Here is a 23,999-nt window from a genome sequence, read left to right on the forward strand (position 1 = left end):
TATTTCTTTGAGAAGCCAATAAAAAACAATTAAACAATTTTATCCGGAAGTTGCATTTGGTGGATACCAGAAGTCAATTTTGGATACTGGAACTTATTTATCAACACATCAATACATCCATTGTCACGCGCAGCTCAAGCGAGAGAAAGAAAGAAAAGAGTGAGAAAGAAGAATTTTAATATTTGTAAACTATGACAAAGAGAGAAAGGAGGTAAACAAGAGCAGTAAAGTCAGCATTTCAGAACATGTCATTGGGAGAGTTAGAAAAAATAATCAGTGGGAATGTATTCTCCCCATTGACTTCTATTGAAGCAGAGGCAATTTCAGGCAGACGGCTGCAATGAACCCGCCTGAACCGGGTCTGTTGGTGTGTATGCATTTGTAAAATGAAGCGACAGGAAGTGATGTAGGTGAAAGACAAAGGTATGAGGTAGAATTAAGATTAGGCCACCTGAGTACTACGCAGCCCTTCAGCAGTGGGGTTTGAGAAAAGAGTTTGCTCCGTGCCTTTTTTATTTGTTTGTTTATTTTTATTTATTAAATGTTTTTATTTTGTTTTACGAATTCATTTCCATTTCTAGACCATTAATGTGCTATTAACTGCCTCGGATGTAGTAATGGTTCACAAAACGAAAAGAAGTATTAAAAACTAATTGCTGCAAGTACTTCAATGGCTGATCGCTGCTTTCAAAGGTTTTCATAAAATAAGATAGGACGAACAGAAGCTCAAGAACTGGTCGTTTTTATTTCTGTTTTAGAAGAACATACATGTGCAATCTGTGCCAATTTGAAGACCTGGAAAGCACCGGAATTACTCCTATAAATTACCTCTATTGGCAGCATATCCCTTTCTTTGTCTGCTCCCTCAAACCTGCCAGCCTCAAGGAGTGTTGTTTTCTTTCATTTCCCTTTAATTAAATAAATATTGAATTACAAATTAAATTTAGGTCTGCCGATCTCCTCAGCATTAGTCAAATTGAAAGCATCTGTCAGCCCACTTGCCTTTCAAGAATCTGCAGAAATACCACCGGCAAAGTCATTCTTTATTCCCTGTGTTTTTAGTGACTTGAAGCTTTGTGTGACCATTTGTCTCCGGTTCTTTGATCTGTGATTGAAACGGAAGTCTAGCCAAAATCCCCAGTGGCAAACCTGACGTCACTGCTGTGACCTATGGCAAAGATCTGCCCTGCACTGCGTTCATGGTCTCTATTAAGGTGCAGAGTCCAGTACTTCACTGCAGTCCGAGAAAAAGCAACCACTGTACATCTGAGCTAACCAAAACACTCCTCTGACCAAAGCCCAAAAATGCTCTGCACCAACACTTCTGTGTGCTAACCTCTGCTTTACTCTAAATCACCCCAAACTCCTCTCTAACCCAACCCAAACTGTGTTTAGAACCTTTACTAATATTGCTCTCAACCAAGCCCAATACCACTCTGAACCAAACTCAGTTCTGCCCTAAACCAACATAAAAACTGACTGAAGCAACCAAAGCACTCCTCTGAACCAACCCCCAATGGTTCACTAACATAATATTGATGCATAAAGTATTGAAACACAAAAATATCAGAAATTAAATATCTATATTACAAATATTGTTTGATATTCTTAACTAGTAAAACCACAAATAAAACACAAATAGTTTTGTTAAAATACCAATTATTATTAATATTGAAAACAAATTAATTGAAAGCAAAAATATTGTTACCTTTAAATAAACATACAATGTGTTAAATATATCGATTCACACATTATTGACTACAATATTATCACCAAAATAATTGAATCATCATTAATAAATATAAAAAAGCACCATTTATTACATAAAACAATTATTGGAAATAAACCTAAACATGTTATAGACATGTTTAAACTCTATATAAATGTATTACATCACCAAAATCTTTACCATTCAGCCCAACATATTATATACCTAAAATCATAATCATACAATCAAAAAAAAATATGTTACCATTAACTACAAACATTTAAACAGCAACCTAAATGATAATAAATATTAATACATATATACATATATATATCCTAGGAAAACACCCTGTCTCAGCGTCTTATCGTGCTCTTTGTTCAACAATCTTGGTGGTGCAGGTTTCTTCGGCAGGGTACACCAAAATAAATCAGAGAAATTGCAATCCTTCCTTACACTTCTCCAAAGGAAGAAAAAAACGCACTCCAGGGTTGCTGCTCAATTGTCGTTTATTCTCAAGCAAACATGTCTGGCAAAAAAAAGCTTGATGCGTTTCGGTCCCTTGGACCTTGTTCACAAGCATAAAACACTAGTCATTCCGTTGTGTTTATATACCATTTTCCCAATTTAAACAAAGCATTGCCTAACATCAAAAAATTCACCAGGGAATGAAACTTTACAAACAAATTACAATACCGGTGTCTCACATGTCCTTTACGCAGAGTTCTTATGTACATTTTCAGTATTTTATCAATATCTCCATTTTATCGCCAATTTATTCAATGTAGTATCACAAAATCATATTCTTGGTGCATTGTGGTTATTGCAGTGATCAAAAGGAATCCATTTTCTCATAGTTATTTCATTCAAATACTTTAAACCTGTGATGGTTGAGTTAGTTAATCCTACATACAAAGATCTTAAACAAATATTATATTACCACTATTAATGATTCTGCCCAATTGATCACATAGATTGTCAAATGTATACCTTGTTGCTCTGCTTCTTGCAAAAATTGTGATTTCCAAAATGTGGGGTTATTTTTTAATGATCTCTCTGCTATGTGTGCACAGCAATTAGAATGCTCATTTCTCTGTATCATAGATGTTGCTTCTTTTACCATTCCTACCATTAATGGTTTCCTATCTAACCCGCTATAAGTCTCAGCGCCAATGCCTGATGTAATTTCTTATGTGACGCATGTGGTTTCATTTTCTCTCTCAATTTTGTATAGGTTGGTATCAAGTGGCCGCCAGTAAGCATGATGGATTTCCCTGTATTTCTTGCACCAGTGCCTGCTCTAAATATATATATATATATTTATCTATTTTATTTATTTTTTCCCAACGAAACGGTCCTCATTGCAGCGCGCATTTCATGCTGGTGCAGACGTGAGGAATGGACCTTTCCTCTTTAATTTCTTGAACAAACAATTGAAAACAATTGTGACATTGCACTCCAGGAAAGTTCATATGCTTTTAATTCAATCGTGTACTCCACCAAACATCACCACCATCACCACCTACGCATTTCGACCACCTGGTCTTGCTCACAGTTTGTGAGTATTTTTTGAATGTCTCTTTTTATAGTCTATTGGCTCTACCAACCAAGTGCATTATGGGACATATAGTGAAAGATTAAAAAGAACCCAAATAAAAACATTGATTCATCCAATTTTACAAAAATAATAAATAAATATTTTAGTCCAAGATTTTTGTGCATATTAATGGAAAATGTCTTTAATATAAATGTGTTCGTAAATGAGAGGGGGAGTTCACGTGGAAGATGGCAGTATTAATGTTCATCAATATCAATTCAATATATCTTAATGTATTTCAAACCCCAACAATCATATTCATTAATGTTATTGTAGTAATATTTAATCTATTTCTTTTATACATCAGCATCTTGTATGGTGATTTTGATCCAATGATTGTTCTTTTATAAATGATAATGAAGTTCCTCATCCCCATTAAGGCCCCTCAGGGTCTTAGTTTTAGGCTGTATTATAAGCCGTGATTCCAAACGTCTTCATTTCATCTCTCGATCCCCTCCTCTCTCATTTATATCAATACTTGTGATTCCAAAGAAATTCATGCCTGTCCAGTTTTTTCCATCATGACTTTTCAGATGTCTTGCCATGGCATAGTTCAAATCTTTTTTTTGTACAGCTCTTATATGTTCTAAGATACGTTACTTTAGGGGACAGATCGTACTCCCCACATAACGTAGTCCACAAAAACACTCAGTTATATATACCACATAAGTAGTATTGCAAGGAATCATTTTTATTAATCAGTATCTTATTTCCTTTGTGGTCTAGATATTCCTTCATATTTATCCCTATACGCATGCTTTGCACTTGCCACAGCATATAAAACCATTAGTTTGAGCTGTTAGCCAGTTTGGCTGTTTGTTCCTCTGAAAATGACTTCTTACTAAAAGGTCTTGTAAGGATGGTACCTTTTTGTATGTTATCATCGGTCTATATCCAACCAATTTCCCCACATCTGGATCCTTCTTTATAACATCTCAGTATTTATTGAGGGCGTTCAAAATTAGATGATTCTCTTTACTGTATGTCATTATCCTTCTTATGTTGGACTCATTTTTGGCTGTGTTCATCATTGGTTTATTTAATATCTCCACTCTTGTTTGAGACCTTGTTTTTTGTTCTCCAGATTTTATATCTTTATACTTATGTTTTCTTGAATTAATCTTTGTCTAGTTTTGATAAACTTTTGTTCCATTTCCTGTTCCGTGGAACAGTGTCTTTTGATCCTGATGAATTCTCCGTATGGTATGCTTTTCTTAAGCGATGTCGGGTGAAAGCTATCCCCATGTAATATACTGTTTGTTGATGTTGCCTTCCAATACAGGGTAGTTTCAATTTTATTGTTCTCTATGTATACTTGTAGATCCAGAAATTGGACACAATTGGTACTCATATTGTATGTAAATTGTAGGCCCATCTCATTTTTGTTTAATTTTTCAAAGTATTGTACAAATTCCCTGTCTGTTCCATTCCAGACAATAACCAGATCATCTATATATCTCAACCAAATTATTTCTTTTTCTTATCCTCTCCCCATGCTACATGTTTTTGCCCACCAACCCATTGTTAGGTTTGCGTAGCTGGGTGAGAAGGAAACTCCCATTGCCGTCCCACAAATCTGAGCGTACATTTGGTGATTAAACAAAAATACATTATTCCTTAAGCATAGATCAATCATCTTCAACAGCATTTGTGAATGTTTCAGTTTGGTCATATCACGTTGCTGTAAGAAATAATGTACTGCTGTAAGTCCTATTTCATGGCTGATGGATGCATATAAGGATACCACATCAACAGTAATTAACCTGTATCCTTCCTCCCATCCAATTCCTGCTAGTACTCTCAAAAAACACCTGTATCCTTAATGTAGGAGCTAAGGCTATATACCATAGGAGCTAAAACGTAGTCCACATATATTGAGATATTACCATATAGGGATCCACAGCTAGAAATTATCGGACGTCCCAGGGGTTTGTTCAGACTCTTATACATTTTTGGAAGAAAGTATATTGTAGGTATAATAGGACTATCATTTCTCAAGAAAGATCTTTCACCATCTGTAGGAAGTTAGATCTGTATATACTATTTCAAAGTAAGAAATAGTGTGCACAGAGTCCAAGGGTTCCCCTTAGAGGTAAGATAGTGGCAAAAAGAGATAATTCTAATGCTCTATTTTGTGGTAGTGTGGTCGAGCAGTAAGCTTATCAGAGGTTAGTGCTAAGCATTTGTTGTACACACACAGGCAATAAATGAGGAACACACACTCAAAGACTTACTCCAGGCCAATAGGTTTTTATATAGAAAACTATATTTTCTTAGTTTATTTTAAGAACCACAGGTTCAAGATGTACAAGTAGTACTTCAAATGAAAAGTATTTCACTCAGGTATTCTAGGTACTTTGAATAATCACAATAGCATGTACAGTTTGACAAAAATGGCAATAAGCTATTTTAAAAGTGGACACTGCAAAAATCAACAGTTCCTGGGGGAGGTAAGTAAATGTTAAGTTCACAGGTAAGTAAAGCACTTACAGGGTTCAAAGTTGGGTCCAAGGTAGCCCACCATTGGGGGTTCAAGGCAACCCCAAAGTTACCACACCAGCAGCTCAGAGCTGGTCAGGTGCAGAGGTCAAAGTGGTGCCCAAACCACATTGGCTTCAATGAAAATAGGGGTGCTCCGGTTCCAGTCTGCCAGCAGGTAAGTACCTGCGTCCTCAGAGGGCAGACCAGGGGGGTTTTGTAGGGCACCGGGGGGAACACAAGCAGGCACAGAAAGTACACCCTCGGCGCCACAGGGGTGGCCGGGTGCAGAGTGCAAATAGGTGTCGGGTTTCTGATAGGAATCAATGGGGAGACCCGGGGGTCTCTTCAACGATGCAGGCAGGCACAGGAGTGGCTCCTCAGGGTAGCCACCACCTGGGCTAGGCAGAGGGTCACCTGGGGGTCGCTCCTGCACTGGAGTTCGGTTCCTTCAGGTCCTGGGGGCTGCGGGTGCAGTGCTGGTTCCAGGCATTGGGTTCCTTGTTAGAGGCAGTCGCAGTCAGGGGGAGCCTCTGGATTTCCTCTGCAGGCGTCGCTGTGGGTGGTCAGGGGGGTCAACTCTGGCTACTCACAGGCTCGCAGTCGCCGGGGAGTTCTCCCTGTAGTGTTAGTTTTCCGCAGGTCGAGCCGGGGTGCCGGGTGCAGAGTGGAAAGTCTCACGCTTCCGGCGGGAAACGTGTGGTCTTTAAAAATTGCTTCTTTGTTGCAGAAAGTTGCAGTTTGTTGAACAGGACCGCTGTTCTCGGGAGCTTCTTGGTCCTTTAGATGCAGGGTGGTCCTCTGAGGCTTCAGAGGTCGCTGGACCCTGTTGGATGCATAGCTGTTGCAGTTTTATTCAAAGTAGGGAGACAGGCCGGTGGGGCTGGGGCCAAGTCAGTTGTCGTCTCCGTCTTCACTACAGGGCTTCAGGTCAGCAGTACTTCTACTTTAGGTTGCAGGAATCTATCTTCCTCGGTTCTGGGAGCCCCTAAATATTGAATTTAGGGGGGTGTTTAGGTCTGGGAGGGCAGTAGCCGATGCCTACTATCCTTGAGGGTGGCTACACCCTCTTTGTGCCTCCTCCCTTTGGGGAGGGGGGCACATCCCTAATCCTATTGGGGGAATCCTCCTTCTACAAGATGGAGGATTTCTAAAAGTAAGAGTCACCTCAGCTCAGGACACCTTAGGGGCTGTGCTGACTGGGGGGTGACTCCTCCTTGTTTTCCTCATTATCTCTTCCAGCCTTGCCGCCAAAAGTCAGGGCAGTGGCCAGAGGGGTGGGCATCTCCACTAGCTGGGATGCCCTGTGGCGCTGTAACAAAGGGGGTGAGCCTTTGAGGCTCACCGCCAGGTGTTACAGTTCCTGCAGGGGGAGGTGAGAAGCACCTCCACCCAGTACAGGCTTTGTTCCTGGCCACAGAGTGACAAAGGCACTCTCCCCATGTGACCAGCAACATGTCTGGTGTGTGGCAGGCTGGCAAAACCTAGTCAGCCCAACTGGAAGTCGGGTATGTTTTCAGGGGGCATCTCTAAGATGCCCTCTGGGTGTATTTTACAATAAAGTGCACACTGGCATCAGTGTGCATTTATTGTGCTGAGACGTTTGATACCAAACTTCCCAGTTTTCAGTGTGGCCATTATGGTGCTGTGAAGTTCGTGTTTGACAGACTCCCAGACCATATACTCTTATGGCTACCCTGCACTTACAATGTCTAAGGTTTTGCTTAGACACTGTAGGGGCATAGTGCTCATGCACATATGCCCTCACCTGTGGTATAGTGCACCCTGCCTTAGGGCTGTAAGGCCTGCTAGAGGGGTGACTTACCTATGCCACAGGCAGTGTGAGGTTGGCATGGCACTATGAGGGGAGTGCCATGTTGACTTAGACATTTTCTCCCCACCAGCACACACAAGCTGGCAAGCAGTGTGTATGTGCTGAGTGAGGGGTCCCCAGGGTGGCATAAGACATGCTGCAGCCCTTAGAGACCTTCCCTGGCATCAGGGCCCTTGGTACCAGGGGTACCAGTTACAAGGAACTTACCTGGGTGCCAGGGTTGTGCCAATTGTGGAGACAAAGGTACAGTTTAGGGAAAGAACACTGGGGCTGGAGCCTGGTTAGCAGGGCCCCAGCACACTTTCAAATCATAATTTAGCATCAGCAAAGGCAAAAAGTCAGGGGGTAACCATGCCAAGGAGGCATTTCCTTACAGCATCATTTAACATACCTTCCTTATACCATATATCCAAATATTGATTCAATTCCATGATTAGCTCATTGAGGGGATTTTTTTCAAGTTTCAAATAATGATTGTCGATATGCTTGTCGATATGCTTCCTCCATATATTTTTGTTTTTCCATAATCACTATGTTACTGCCTTTATCTGCTGGTTTAATTTCCAAACTCTGATTTTCTATGAGTACCTTAAGAGCTTCACGTTCTTGCAAAGTGATATTTTCTCTTCAATCACCAGATCATGAAATGTATCTATCCTATTACCTGGTGATAGTACCAGACAGAACTTAGATTTAGGCTTAAAATTAGTGTGACAGTGTCCTCCTGTATTTATTCCTAGTTCTTCTAGAATTTGAGTTTCAGAAATCTTGTGATCCTCTAGATAATACATTAAATCATACACTGTTTTAATATCAGACTTTTGTTGAATGATCAGGCAAGAGGTCAATTGTTCATGTTCATCATGTAATCGTACCCTAGGAACCTGTTTGGAGAATAATTTAGCCAATTTCAATTTATGTACAAATTTGTACAAGTCAATTCTGGTTTCTACATAGTCATAATGCATTTCTGGACAAAACGTTAGTCCTTTATTTAAAAGAGTCCTTTCTTGCTGTGTCAACTTATGATTTGAAAGGTTGATAACCAAATTATCACTCTGTTCTACATCTATTGATTGGCTTTGCTCATTTGTTTGCTTCTCAGTGGATAACCTCTTGTTCTTTCCTGGTCCCCTTCTTGTTTTCCGATGTTTCCCCGATCTCCTCCAAATTTTCTTCCTCGTCCTCGTGTTTAGCCTCTGCCTCTCAGTGTTCTCTGATCCATGTAGATCAGTTTCATTTAGTCTAAAGTAGTTTTTCTAATGGGTAACTCTGCATCGGATTCACTTATTGATGTTTCAGGAGATTGCATTGCACTATCAGTACAAATATGATATTGTTGTTTAAGAATATCAAATCTTCTCGCAAATGTTAATATTCTCCCAGTCTCATAGTCAATCTCATCCCTTCTGAACTTCCTCTGTTTGCGTTCTTCTATCATCTTCTCATATTTTTCCAAGTTGACCTCCTTTATTTGTCTTAATTTGTTACTTTCATCCTCCTTATTTAGTGATGTGATCTTTTCTTCTACTTCCTTTATATTCCTCAAAATTTCCTCAATATCCTTTTTAGCATATTTAATAATAATACGCATCATATTCTTTGAACACTGCATGCTGTTTGCACCCCATTCGTCAAACATTTCTGATTTAGTGTCTGGGTGGTTAGGTAGTGTAAAAATCCTTAGACCTCTGGGAACACTCTCCACTTCTATATACTTTTCCAATGTCAAACTCTCCCAGCTCTTTGTTATTTCCTTCTTCAATAGACGTTTTAATTTAATATATAGAAATTTTAAATTAATCTCCATACCTCTTTCTTCTGATTGATTAGTTGTTGTTGTAATTATCCTTTTTTCTTTACTGAATAGACATTCTGCTCTTTGTAATCGTTTTGCTGCCCTTGTTTCCATTTTGATGCCTTTCTAAAAAAATGTGAATTCATCTAAATCAAAACCAGTCAAAACCAGTACTATGAGTGACTTATTTTCAATTTAATCTCACAAGGTGCTGTGGTGGATGTATAACATAAAAGTTTGTACACCATATATTCTTTCTTTGTCATTTCAAAGCGTCTCTCCCAATCCAAAATAAGGGTTAACAATTCTTATTTCCCCATACTGGATCGCACCGACATTTAATATCCTATTGTAAGCATAGTCTTATGAAGAGAATCAACACTTACCCTAGAGTACCGGGATTCGTCATGGCAGTCTCCTCCGATTCTGCTCGTTCGACTCCCACTATCACTGGGCACACAGTATTGTTTTTCGCTTTCTTTCGTTTTCAACACGTGTAGCCGTTTTTACCAGTTGCGCGTACGTTGTCAGTTATAACCAGTTGTTATGATAGGCGAGTTCTCTGTTGTTTGCAATTGACATTCTTAAACTTGAATTTCCTTCTAGTATCAGAACACCACCGCAACCATCAGCGTGTGTTTCTTTTTCAATTTCAGCCGTGACCACATCAGTTCTCATAATACATGCGTTCCTCACTGCCAAACATTTGAGACGCTTTTATTTTCCACACGCGTATCAGTTTCCAAATCGTGTGTTGATTATCAACCCAGCCAGTTCTGATATTATTCGCGTGTATTGTTATTACCAAGCACATTTCTTTCAAGTCAATTGCCTTCTAATGACAAGCTTTACTGCCGTCAGAAATGCGTGTTGATTTACAGCCAGTTCTCATATATATATATATATATATATATATCAAACTACATATCATACATTAAAAATAAAACCTATTTATCATAGAAAGACATAACTGATAAACAATTACAAACTAAAAATAAACCAACTAATGAAATAAAAGTATAAACAACTTTAACCAATAAAATAAAACAAACGATTAAATCAGCAAAATAAATGGCATACTAAGTTAAACAACTAAATACTTCAAAAATGACAAATGCTGCAAGACGAGAAATCTCTGCCAGATTCTCTCGCCCAACCATTAAAAAATAAATATATGCATCTCAATAACTACCTAACTAAGTAAGTAAACTTATATTTAAACTAAAACATGCTTGTTAATAAATGTGTAAATGTAAAATAGCAAATAATGAATAAAAACCTCTCAAACTTCTATCTCTTTAATGAAGACTTCCTAAAAGACGAAACTACAACTTGAAAAAGCAATAAACTGCCAGAAAAAAATGACTACCGCAAACTAGCAAAAATATATAAGATCGTAAGTATATATAAATGATTAAAAACTATAAACTCACCCAAATAGCTAGTAAAAATTTGTCTTTAACCCCCAACCACTACAAACTAATAGCAAATTAACATTTAAAATGAAGCTAACATTTTGTTTCATCCACCAGAAGAAAAAAAAACACCTGCTCCACATTACAACATCCCCAATGGAAAAGCTGCAAAACCGTGTGAAACATATAAACAGAAGATAGATGTAAGTATACGCAATAGAAGTGGATGCATAATTTTGCATGTATATTACAAACATGGAAACTTAAAATATTATATATTTTTATACTATTACATTACTTTCAGATACAATGACAGAAGCAGCAAAATACACATGTTTGCAGAAAGGAACGCAGTTACTTAGGGCGTGATTACATGTTTGGTGGTCTTGGTACCGCTGTGGAGAGGGTGCCGCATACCCCGCCACGGTGTTGGCGGTCCGACTCCCATACTATGATGTATGCAGTTGCATGAACAAAAGACCACTGCGGTCCTGCCCACACTGCCAGAAAATCGAGGCTGCAGTGGCGGTGAGATAAGCCAAAGCGTCTGTCGGAGGGCAGACCACCAGTGTTACGCCACACTCTATAAAAGTTGATATGTGTACACATCCCATAACTAGGGATAGTGATGTGTGTATTAAATTGTGTCACACAACAGCAACTCCTCATCAATATCACACTTATAAATCTAACTGGCACCCTCACATCGCTCACATGCTATGGCCTGTTGTGATATAAAAGATGCATCTGTATGGATGTGTCACTGAACTGAAACACACCTTTTCTGCTAAATCTCTGTAATGGACTTCCTCATATCACCCACATTTCAAGGTAATGTTAGTTCAATGGGATCCAACATATTCAGTGGGAGAAACATTCAAAGGTCACAATGTAAAGAATCCCTGCAGAATCGGTATGCTTCTACCAAAGGGACCCCTGGACGACTGGTGCCCTGGGCCAAATTCCACTTTGCACATGCCTTAAAAACACTATTTGCATGGGACCTGTGGCTATCAGGGACAACCAATAGTATAACCAAGTGCCATGCATATGTTGGAAATATGTAAGTGCAAGTCATGAAAGCAAATACAGCAGTAACAACATGGGTCACAGATTTAAATAAAATAGGTGTGCGGTGCACACATGAAAATAGATACATGCCCATTAAAAGTTATACAAAGGTATGACAATTGAACACCCTGCATGTGTGCAGAAAGAAATCTCTAGCATGCACAGATTAAACAAATGTCCAACCTACATCATAGGGAGAAGCGTAATCCAATAGATGTTGACATTGGCCAAGTCAAGATGAAAGACTTACCATATAAAATACCAACCAATGCTATGTCAGCCCCATTTGGATAACATCCCACATATCCCTCTATTGAACATTTCTACTTGAACTGGTTGACTCCAGCACTGGTTCCAAGGCCGGATCATACCAACCACATCAAATGGATCATCAATCAAGGTGAAACAAAAACATCAGCAGCCCTACATTCCAAAGTATCCATGAACATCAAAATGGTAGAAAAGTAATAGCAGGACTAATGTGTATGAAAACTAGCAACTTCTTTTTTAATTGAAAAAATAAACACATGTCCAATAATCCAATATGTGGTCCAGCACACTGCTGTGCCACTAAACCTGCTTCTTAGAACTCTGTCATGGGATCCTCCCCAAGAAAAGGCATCTAGTGGGCACTTAAGGCACCTCAATGATGTCATTGTGGAGGGGTTGGTCCAGTATTGGGATGAGTGAATTTGGTTTTTGGAGGGGTGGGCCCGTCTTTGGGATGGGTGCCCTTGGTTTTGTTCTTTTCATTGGGGTTTGGGGGAGATCAGGTTTCACAGGGGATGACTTGGTTGTGGAAGGGATGGGTTGGGTTGGGGTCTGGACGAGGTCCCTTTGGCTTGGTTATGACAGGGGTTAGGGCAGGGGCAAATACTAAACACTCCTTGGGAAATGTGTAGGGTGTCCAGGAGGGAATGGGGGTTGTGAGGCTGGGGCAGTGGAAGTTGTGTGTTTTTGGTGCTGATGTCTGTGTTTCTGAAGTATGATGTTTGTGTTTTGTAGGTGTCCGTTGCTGACTGTAGGTGTTTGTGTTTTTGGTGGTGTGGATTTGCTGGGGTGGTAGATGGGTCTATCGGTGTGGGTGTAGTGTCTAGGGGTATGTTGGGGATATTGGGTGGGTCGGTTGGTGTGGGTGTGGTGCCTGGAGGTATGGTGGGGTGGTGGGTGTGTATGTGGGTGTGGGGGTGGTATCTGAGGGTATGGTGGGGGTGGTTGATGGTGTGTGATGGGTCTGAGCCTGAAAAGATCTCTTTAAGGCAGACATAGAACTGTGGATGCCTTTCAGGTAGGCCAACATATGTTGCAGATGGCTGCCCTGCTTTGGGATTGCTTTCAGAAGTGCAGTCTGACCTACAGAGATGTTTCTCAGGGGGTCAACAGCCTCCTGACTCAGAGCAGGGGGTAGCAGAGGCAGGAGGTGAGGTGCCTGGAGTGAAGGAGACGGCTGCCTTCTTGGGTGAGCGGGTCCAGCCACCTGGGTGAGGAGCAACAGGGAGGGTAGAGATGGTAGTATGGGTGGCCGGCAAGGGTGGTATAGGAACTGGTACTCCAAGTCCCGCCACCACTCGGTAGTGTCACTGGAGCTTGACTCTGATGACGAAGACATTGAGTCTGTGCCCCCCTTGGCACTCCCCTCACCCTCTGGGCCACTAGGTCCCTCCGTATCTGTAGTGTCACGACCAGAGGTCCCGTGGTCAGCTTCCTCCACATTCCTGGGATGATGCTGAAATGACAAAAACAAATAGGTTCATTGCATGTGCCAGAACACTCCTGACCAACAGCTTTGATCACAGAACATTACTGTGATATACAGTAGACCCCAGCAACAAGGTCCACTGAAATGGCTCCAACAATAGCAAGGCCAAATTCATGCATGTTACATGATCTGCAGACAGAAGGCCCATAGTAAAGTTATAATCACAGACAGCTCCAATTGCATGAGTGAAGTTGTCCAATCACAATACCAATGTATCAAGTATAAGTCCTCGTCACCTTGAATGGTTTGGCTCTTGTAGTATACTTCAGTAACATGATGGCAATCAATAGCAATTCCTATAGATTCCACGCAAGGCCTCACAATCAGCAGATGTTCATTTACCTAATACCACATCATGATAAAATGATGGTCAACTAACACAGCTATGTTGCAGCAAGATGTACAGAAGCAAGAAAAAGGTGACATGGAAAAACTCATGTCACACTGTAGAAAACTCTCAATGGTAACTTCCTAATATGCCCATTGTCAGAATAGTCTCATGAAAGTTGTACAAATGTAGCTTTGCTATTTAACACATGTCACACAGAAAAGTAGATTGGAGATAATCTGGACAAAATGTCTAGGAGATTTGTCTACAAATATCTACAGCATAACGGATCAGCTAGGCCTAGAAAAATCACCAGTCTCGATTCGTACTAAACACCATTCTAACATTGCATAACTAAAAGCCAATAGTCCATTGAATTTTGTTGACGCTCAGGGAGTCTTCATTACCTAAAGAGGTGTTTAATTCTGTTTATCAGTGGGACGGCACATCATAATACCTTTTTTCAGGCAAACACAAATTCCATTGTATCAGTGTACACACTCACATATAATCCCCACATTTCTGCATGCCACTTCTTGATGCATGTCAACAGTCAGTTATTGAACCTTCACCAATAAACGTGAAAATCACTCAGTTGAATAATTTCAAATTGATAGCATGGAAATTCACATTTAGAGAAATTACTATAGGTCTACCTGTCATGTCCTTCAATGCTTCAGCAATTGGACATGACTAATGACATTGAGTAATTGCTTAGGTTATGTGTGACCCACAAACCAATGTTTGCACACTTGATCTGTATACCCATCACATATAAATATTTTCCAATACAGTTTGGCATACACATAAATGTGATGGAATCTGAAATCATCCTGTGAAGACTTGTTGATCATGTGTGAAACAGTAGTGTAAATGATGCTACAGAAGTGAAAGGTACACATTCCAACATGTAGGTACAAATACTGATGGCAACAGTGATGTATGCTAATTCATATAAGTGTACATTTCCCACTTACCAAGGGGAAGTATTGCTGAGTAACTGCACCAAAAGTGTACTACATGCAATGTCACATGTAAGAGGGCCACAAACATATGAGACACAGTAGTGAGGTAGCATCACTCTTGGCACACTAAAGACAAGTGACCTGTTGGGTACAAATGTCATCTAGAACATCACACAAAATAAGCTGATTGATCACTGTGCTCAGCCATGGGTCTGCTCAAGAGAGTATATTGGTAGTGAACTGGACCCTGCTGTGTTTCTGGTCACGTCATTAGGACAATAGGTTCAGCACATTAGCATGCACCTACTACCACACCTACACCAAGAATTACATCACTGACATACATCAGAGGCAGAAGCACTGGATTGTAATGGCCCTCTGATCAGAAACTGTTCTACTGCCATCTGTCTGAATCTTGTTTTATATGATGTTGGGTTCCTTTTGTGACCTAGGCTATATGGCTCCAGCTGATGACATCAACCAATTTCATGTTTGCCTATTCTACAGGACAATGTCTAACATAGCCTCTCCTTCCATGTTCTGGAGGTCTGTACCAGTAAATGCGATCCTTCCACAGTATAATTCAATCATATATGATTTGCTTTGTCTCTGACATCTAGCCAGCCTATGATTGGAACAATGTCATAAAAATGTTAATAAACAAGACACTCGTATGTATGTGTTAGTGTGGCATGGTTGTGATCCTGAGCTAATCATTGTGCACATACAACATATCCATGCTTACACAAGTAGCTTGTTTTGTCATTATATAGTTTACATTGTATTACATATCTACATTGCTAAATGTGAAATTAACTAAAGCAGACAATGAATTTGTGATTTGTGAATTTATTAAAGTGGTAAAGGTAAAGACATACTTGGTGCAAAAAGAAACAAAAGAAAAGTGAAGTAGTCAGTCATGGGGAATGAAACTATCGATGTAGATGCCAAATCATCTGAAAACAAAATTCCAGGATACTCCTCCCATCAGAAATGGAATAGTGTCCAGAATTAGTCCACAGAGTTAATGTGTGACACACAATGGAGGAAATTAAGGTTGAGGTTTCTTGCTGTCAATGGAGGGTGTCTTGACATCCTCACTTCCTGGATATATACATGGATGTCCCAGCTTTCGAGGGTGAGGGGAGTTCAGCTTCTGCAAAGGCAGCCGTGTCTGAAGGTGTTTCTTCTTCTGGCAGGGCCTCCCTTTCTGTGGCTGCCACATATGTAGATGGGCTTGATGTAGTTGCATTACAGGAAGGAGTAGATGGTGGTGGAAAAGCCCTGCTCAGGGTTGTATGGATGTCCATCAGCACCCCTGTGAGGGAGCCCATATTGGAGTAATGGGCCTCCATCTGCTGGTACACGACCCTCTGCAGCGGCTTAATTTCCTGGGGTTCTGTAATTAACTGACGCATCACACCTTGGGACTCATGATAGTCCCCCAAGACTTGGCTGATGATGCCCTGGACATGAGTGACCCCGATGGCCTCTCTCAGCTGGCCCACAGCTTCCTTCCCAGTGACTCTACCCCAATGAGCCTGTGCCCTCGGCCCAGGCTGCCCTCTCCAAATGGGTCCTGGTCCATCTGTGTCATGGCTCATAATATGCACTTCAGGATCCAGGACTGGGGGCACAAGATAGTACTAACTATGTTAGGTACACAGTTTGGGGGGAATGTTGTTGGCTGAAATGTTGTAGCTGAGGAGGGAGGTGTTGATGTGGGCACAGTGAAACTCACTGTTGCTGTCTGCCCAGGCTGACAGGTCTGTCATCCACGCCCACATGTCCAGGAGTGTTGTCATCCGTAGGTGGGTTAGGAGTCTGTTCGGTGGGCAATCTCTGCACAGGTGCTATGCCAGATTGACCTGTTGTGAAATAGAGCACATTGTTAATGGTGGAAGTGTGGAATCTACATCCAAATGTTTTGTGTGACAGTAAGTAAATACCTAGCAAAATGTTAATAGATAGGGTTTCCTATTGTGATATATTTCCATGAACTTGTTGACAAGACTTTTGTAGAGGTTGCAAAAACTGTATTAGAATTGAGCAGCTCATTAGATGTGCTGATAAGTAGCATTTTAGGTTAAGGAATGAATGTGACATCTAACAAACAGTTAAATCATCACAGTGGAGAAGTAACATATATATTTGACCATTCCAAGGCCTAGTTGTGTACGATACAGGCAAACACACAAGTTGTTTGTTTATGTAGCAACAGTCATCATGTGAGCAGTGCAGTCAATGGGTTACCTGCCACTTTCAATTAGCTGAAGCAGCTTAATGCCTTACAAATAATTGATGTACACACTTGGTAAGGTGTTATTCATGCCATCAATAGTTTTATTTGGAGAAACCAGGACAACATCAAGCTACATAGGCAGACACAACTTTGAATTAAGCATCATATGTAGATTGCTCAGTCCATTATGGGTAAACATTGGCTGTGACATGGCAAACAAGTGAATAAAGGCAAGAGCACAATGGTTGTTTTGAGTTACAGAAACAGGGCCCCATGGTAGATGTCATGTCACTTTCTAACTCCCAACACTAGACAAATGGTAAACTCCATGATGAGTGAACATCAGTTGTAACAAGGCAAACATGTGAATATGGGCAAACGCACAATAGCCTCTTGATCTGAGTTACAGAAACAGGGCCTCATAGTAGTCATTACACTCTCTTTACTTCCCAACACCTGACAAACGGTTCATTTTGCATGCCTGTTTTGCATACCTGTTTCCACACTGCAGTTAGGTTGGACCATACATGTACATATTGACACATACCATGGGAACTGGGATGATATTTTGATAGTAAAACACTTACAGACCCCATTCCAACATATGTCATGTAATGGAGATTGATACATGTGATGGTATGTACAAAATGTGCATTGACAATCTAACATCTCTGATACTTTGGGTATTGCATGTTAGGAAAGTAGATGGAAGACACAATGGCAAAAGCTGAGATGTGAGTATACATGGGTATTGACGTTTTATGTCAGTTATTGTGGTGTCACTTACCAGACTCCGCTCCCCCAGCTATCCTGTCAAGCCTTCAGGATGCAGGATGGCCAAGACCTTCTCCTCCCAGAAAAAGAGTTGTAATGGGGCGCTGGGAGGCCCACCACCAGTCTTATGGGACTCTAGGAAACACACCTACCCCCTCAAGTCATACCACCTCTTCCTAATATCCTCCTTTTTGCACACGGTGGTGCCTACAGCATTCACACTGTCAACTATCCTTTGCTACATTTCCATTTTCCTACTGAGAGGGGTATGTTGGGCTTGGGATCCAATAAATTGTGGCTCTATTCTTGTGATTCCTTCCACCATGACCCTCAACTCAGCCTCAGAAAACTGTGGATTTTTGGAACTTGACATGACTGTAAATTAAAGTGGGTGACAAGGGCTAAAACACAACACAAGTAATTTTGGGAAAAATTGGAAATGTTAAATGGGATGGAAAAAACAATAATGTGTTTTTTGCAGTGGAGAGGCAAAGGATCATGGTCTGGGAGGGGGTTTGGTTTCTAGTGTGATTTGCAGGTGTGTCCACTTGGCCAATGGATGTCAGCTATGTTGTTTTTGTATCCATCCAATGGGCTCTGTTCTGGTGCTTTGCTGAGAGCATACTGCGATGGCCTACTGCAGTCAGCTAACCTCTGCAAGTAGGCCACCAGTACAACTGTGTTTTTGTAATAGGCTCAGCAGTTAGCTGCAGCCATGACGGCCGCAGAATATGCACCACCAACACTATAGCCCGCCGCCCTGCTGGGGGGGTAGCACTCCATTGATGTGATCTGCACTTCAGCCTACATACATCATAATACAGGGAGCAGAAATCACCAGCGCGGTGGTCTTCTTGGGGCCGCAATGGACTGGCGGTCTGACCGCCAAACTTGTAATCAGGCCCTAAATCTCATTGGCTACACCTACACCCAACAAAGCGCATCAACAGAAAATATAAACTGGAAATGTACCAAATATTATTCTAATGCATGCTATGGGAGAGCAACTACACAAAATGATGTTGTGATCCATGGTAAGAGAGCACAACCCTCCTCTCCCCCAAATGTAACAGAAATAGAGTAAGGGAGATATTTTAGGGTATGAGAGTGGCAAACACTAGTTCTCGGGAACCCCCAACCAAAATCCTTAAAAATATACTTGCAAAAATCCCAAACTCATCATTGGCCAACTACCACCACTATCACTACATTCAAACATTCAATTGTACGGACTAAAAAATCCACCAGCGATATTCCTTCTGCCACTAGAAGATACCAAGACATGCAAATACCTGAACATTTAACTATGACACATAACAAAGAACCTTTCCTTTTACATGAAAACATAAATAATAATAAATGTATCCTAATATTTTCTATAACAAGTAACTTACTAAGATTTAGCCAATGTTAAACGTGGATGTTGAATAGGACCTTCAAAATGTGTCCCAAACCATCCACACAGATATACACAATACATGTTGAAAATCAAAATACAAATATCCTTTTTTTTATATACATCTACTACCAAATAAACAAAGCAGCAATTACTACGAGCTCTTAAACCACATTAAACATAAAAAAATAACTACTACCTCCAAAACATAATCAAAGACTTTGAGGAAGCCATAACTTGAATTTTTTTTTAGACTTTTCCCCCACACAGTTATGCAAGACTGTTATTATTTCAATCAATGCATACAAGGAAAAACCTCCTACAATCTGCACTAAATGGCATATTTACTAGGAATTGGCATGGGCAGCACCACATGCCTTTCTTCTGTGCTGCACCATGGGAATTCAAAGGGCAGAAATGCATCACATTTACAAAATATGGTGCATTTCTGTCCTTTCCCCGCTGCTCTGGCTAAAGATTGCTGCCTAACGCCAATGCAAGCACCCCTGCACCATGGTGCAAGGGTGTCTGCGTTGTTGGCAGGATTGTTTTTGTGCCGGAAGGGACACCTTCCTGCACAAAAACAATCGACAAAGGCAATTTCCTCTTTCTAAGTGTGTTGCAGAATGCAGCTCACATAGAAAGAGGAAACAACGAGGAGGAATAAAGATACTTCTCCTTGTCGCTCTTGCCCTAGCGAGTTGAACAGTTTTGATGCTTTCTCGGGTTCACAGATTCTTGTAAATCTGGGAATGCGTCAAAACCCATGGGTGCTGCGTGGGAACATCCACTGTAGTGCCCATGTTATGCCTCCCTGACACAGATGTAAAGCAACGCAGAAAAACCATACTTAAAAAAGGCCATGAAAAGCCAGGCAAAGTGACTGTGCGTGGCCTCATAGATATGGGTCTGCACTTTTTTGGTGATGCATTTCAAGCACAAGGGACTTGTAAATATGGCCCTAAGTGTAGAATATTCTAAAAAGAGCCATAAAAAAATAATTAACAAAATGCACTAGCCTATGTCCCTGTCACAAAGGTAGCCAACCACTACAGTTTACTAATACAAAAGCACTTTCTACCAACAAAATGAAGACAAACTAAGCCCCCTAATGGATTATTTTGAAGACACTAGAGTTGGTAGACTGGGTCGGTCTGCCCACAGACTCCAACCCATATTCCATATCTCATTGTGGAATGTTTATGACAGCATCTTGGCACAGGAAGCCAAAACAAACAATGCAGTGGAAGAATGGCACAATGCCTTCCAATTCATACTAGGCAGAACCCAACCTACAGTTTAAAAATTTATAGAAGCATTACAAAAAGAGCAAAGTTACCAACAACTGCGAAAGGAGCAATCTCTTAGCCAAACGGCCTATAAGCTTTGCAAACAAACCAAAAAAATGTATGACATGTTCCAATTGAAATTCAAACTCTTCATAAAAAACAAAGGAGTAGATTACTTAGAGATGATAGCCAAAAGCATATTATAAAATAAATATTAACTTATCAAAGTCCTAAAGAATGCTCACAAAATCTAAACCAACATAACAAATATATATTTTAAAATAATAAACATAATATTTGAATATAGCAGTCAACAAATGAAATAAAAGTCCAATATTAACAAAGGCTGAGATAATAAAATATTATATGAATCATTTAAATAAACAATGTAACCATCACCAACAAAGAAACTAAAAATAAACTCAATCCATCATATAACTTAATTGCAACATATAGATCACACAATCCCAAATAATAATCCCATAATATTTACACAAACAATAAACATCACCTTTCCCACCCAAAAGAACTGAAATAAATAAAACTCACTATGCTATAGCTGCAGATCTTACCCTGTATCCAGCTTGTCATAATCAATCATGGGAAAATTGTTCAAAAAGCAAAAAATGCTAAAATAAAACAAATCCAATAGAGATCCATTTAAACAATCAAAATTATGCAGGAAACATAGAAAATTTGAAAAGTATTTAAAAAAAGAAAATGTTCCAGGAAACCAGAAAAAAAGAACATTAAAGTAAAAAGCATTAGGTTTTATGAACCAAAACTGATTTCCTTGACAAAAATAGAAATCCACATGCAAAACACATTAAAGTTCACAAAATGCATATTTACATCAAACTTAACCATCAAAATATAAGTAACATAACACAATTTAACATAAAATAACAATACTTTACTAAAATAGTGTACAAAATCTTAAAACTACAAACTAGTGAAAAAAACTCCTATTACTATCTAAATATACTGAAAAAACAACAAGCAACGCTATAGTTAACTTGTACTTCTCCTCCCTACCCTTAAAACCCTTACAAAATATTTAAAGAAGGACATACCTGTTCTGGCAAACAGCAGCAGCTTACTACAACCTGGTTCAGGGAAGATAGATTGAAAATAACACAAGTAGATCACCAAATAGATGGTAGCAGTAACAAAGTAGCAGCTAAATGAAACTAAACATAGAAATGAATGAGAAATAATGTAAACATGTTGAATATTGGTATGAAAAATTGTAAAAAAACAATTATTATACATATAACACAAGTCCAAAAATGTTGTTCAAGAATGCTGCAAAATTGTACAGTATAAATTAAATAATAGTATAAAATGTATACAATTTATTTAATATTTATTTAATACATAATTTAAAACCTGATTCAATGGTGTTGAAAACACGTTTATCAGACAATGAAAGAAATGTTAAAAGAAACTGTTGAAATGGAAAATAAAGTGGAAAATAAACAACATACAATAGTAATTAAATATCATTTACTTTTTTAAATAATAAATCATGAAAAAAATAATTACATAACTTTAAGTAGATGTTTATTTTTAGGATGAAATATATGTCTAAAAATGTAAAATTATACAATAAATACATATTGAAACTATAAATAAAATGAGAAAGATGGGTTACATGTCCTTATTCTACAAAAAAATGTAGTTAATATTATCGCCTGCAAACATACCAATAACTATTTTTATGTTGTATTTCCAAACACCAGCAATACTGATACAATGAAACAAATTATGTCTGCCCCATACAAATACAAATAAAATAAAGAATATCAGACAATTTCTTTTAATTAATCACACTCCAACATAAACCATTTTTTAAAAAGTGTGAGACACTAAAAGGGTGGCATTTTCTAGTCCCACTTCAACCTAAGCCAATTTGGGGAAGGCGCTGGACACTAAAGGGGTAATATTTGCTATTCTCACTCCGATCTAAACCAATCTGTGGAATGTAACGTACACTAAAATGTGTAATTTACTATTCCTACCCTAATCTATTCCTGTGGGACGCTAAAGGGGTAACATTAACTATTCCTACTCCTATCTAACCATATTGAATGAAAGTATTGGACACTAAAGGGGTATCGTTTACAATTCCCACTCCAATGTGAACCTATTTGGGGAAGGCGTTGGACACTAAAGTGGTGACATTTACTATTCACATTCAATTCTAACCAGATCGGAGGAAGGTGCAGGATAATAAAGGGGTGACATTTACTATTCCCACTCCAATCTAAACTGACTTTGATAAGGTATTGAACAATAAAGGGGTAACATTTATGATTCCCACTGCAATCCAAACCTATTTAGGCAAGGTGTTGGACACTAAAGGTGTGACATTTACTGCTTCTACTCCTATCTTACCATATTTAGGGGCGGTGTTGAACATTTAAAGAGTAACATTTACTATTCCCACTCTAATCTAAACCTTTTTGGGAAAGGTGCTGGGCACTAAAGGGGTGACATTTACTATTCCCACTCCAATCTAACCATATTGGAAGAAGGTGTTGGGCACTAAAGCGGTTAAAATAATTTTTTCTACTCCAATCTAACCATATTGGAAGAAGGTGTTGGACACTGACAGGGGGAATTTACTATTGCCACTTCAATCTAACCATGTTGGCTGAAGATGCTGGCCACTAAAGTGGTGACACTCACTATTTCCTCTCCAGTCTAACAATATTGGGGGAAGCGTTGGACACTAAGGGCCTGACTACGAGTTTGGCAGTCCATGCACCACCATGGCAGCAACATTCTGAGTGTCATCGGCTTGGCGGTCAGACCACTGTATTACGATGTTGGTGGTCCCAGAGAGAGCGAAGACCACTGCAGTCCTGCCGGCATCAGGAGGCAGCACAGACCGCTGCGGTGACGAGGCAGGACAAAAAGGCCAAAGGAGTGAGTGTTTCCGCCGGACACTGCCAAAGTGACTATAGCAGTTCTACCACCACATATCAGCAAGCGGAAATAAAGAGTATAAAGGGAGCAACTTACCTGCAGCCAGTGTTACATGTTCTGTGCCGCCATGGAGCCCATCACACATGTCCTGCCACTGCTGCTGCTCATCTAAGGTGCTCGAAATCTACGCCGTCATCCACGCAACAGACAGTAAGTACACACATTCACCCATGTCATAAATCAGATTGTTGTGCCATCGTCCACATGATATGGGGGTCCCGATACAGGCACCAAGTACACGTTTCAATGTGTCCACAGTCAGAGTCATTCACAATGAATGACATATTCACAGCACTTCAATGTCCCCTTTGGGTAGGTCACTGACACTGCATCGCAACACTCTGCAAAATGCCAGGT

The sequence above is a fragment of the Pleurodeles waltl genome, chromosome 1_2 (assembly GCF_031143425.1).
Source record: "Pleurodeles waltl isolate 20211129_DDA chromosome 1_2, aPleWal1.hap1.20221129, whole genome shotgun sequence".
Lineage (NCBI taxonomy): Eukaryota > Metazoa > Chordata > Amphibia > Caudata > Salamandridae > Pleurodeles > Pleurodeles waltl.